A 1,428-nucleotide genomic window follows, 5' to 3' on the forward strand; every position below is an offset into this window, starting at 1 on the left:
GGCGGCCGGGCCTAGCGGGCGGCGGGGAGGGGAGGGGGGGGTGTCCCCAAATCCTATGATTAGCAGTGTTGATGCCACCACACAGTGGGCGGGTGCGGTGTGGCCGTCGCCCGCCCTCCCTGTTGTGCCGCCGGGCGCCCACTCGGCGCCTGCGATGCGCAGGGTAGGCAACCTCGCGAGCACGCGTGCTCCATAGGCTTGCCTACTGACTACTGCCACTGCACTATTGCACTTGTCGTCGGACCTAGCGTTGATGGCGTCATGCTGCCGTTTTCCCTACCTACTTTTATCTGTATCTGATAAGATTGCGGCCGTGCGTCGAGACTACTTCCTTTATCGAGCGTGTGTGCGCAATGAGAGGTTCCGTGACTGTACTGCTCCGTGCTCCCCCGCTCTCCTTCGCCTCTTCATATCGATATCTCGCTCCTCGCAGAGCAATATGGCGTCGCGGGGATGCGCCGGCGTCTAGAGCTGAGCAAACAAACATCGGCCGGGTCAGCACAAGCAACCTGTGTGAAAATAGAATGGATCCTCTTTCGCTCACACTCTTCTCAACTATACGGATAAAAGTGTGCATTATTGAAACACCAACGAGTTAAAGTTATGATATTAAACATTACATGGTGTTCAGTTCAAGTTGCACACGTGCGTGGTGTGCACATTTTTAACGTTTTGTACACGTTTAGATTCTGATTCGTAAGTGCTTAAAGTTTAAACACCAATTGACGTTTAAACTAGTTAAACAACGCAATATGTTGAGAAAATGCTCACTTGAACTTAAACACCAATTGGCGTTGAACTTTAAACACTTGTTTAACCAGAGTAATGCCATAAATTTACGAGGACACTTTTTTTTACATCTGCTCACGCTCCCTCGCTCACACTCTCTAGCTCACGCTCTCTTGCTGTCTCTCTCTCGCTCTCTCTCGCCCTCTCGCTCTCTCTCTCGCTCTCTCTCGCCCTCTCGCTCTCTCTCTCGCCCTCTCTCGCCCTCTCGCTCTCTCTCTCGCTCTCTCGCTCTCTCTCTCGCTCTCTCTCGCGCCCTCTCTCGCTCTCTTGCTCTCTCGCTCTTTCACTCTCTCTTTCTCACGCTCTCTCTCTCGCTCACGCTCTCTCTCGTCCTCGTCCCTCCATATCGTATGTATAGCGTCTTGCGCGCGCCGGCGGTGGTGGCCCGGTCGGCCCGGTCGCACACAGAGGACATCAAAGTGACTTCCTGCCGGCCAGGCTGCGGAGGGATGTGGGTGTCGGACCAATCAGCGTGTGAGGTTCAGGGGCGCCCCCTGCCGCCCACTCTCCAGGCGGGCTGAGTCGCCCATGTGGGCGTTGGACGCAGCACACAGCCAAACACACACCCCAAAAAAGTGTCCCACTCTCACATACCCTATATGGGCTCGCGTTTTTATTTTTGTTGTTAGGATTCCCCCC

The sequence above is a fragment of the Frankliniella occidentalis genome, unplaced genomic scaffold (assembly GCF_000697945.3).
Source record: "Frankliniella occidentalis isolate FOCC.00 unplaced genomic scaffold, Focc_3.1 Scaffold5, whole genome shotgun sequence".
Lineage (NCBI taxonomy): Eukaryota > Metazoa > Arthropoda > Insecta > Thysanoptera > Thripidae > Frankliniella > Frankliniella occidentalis.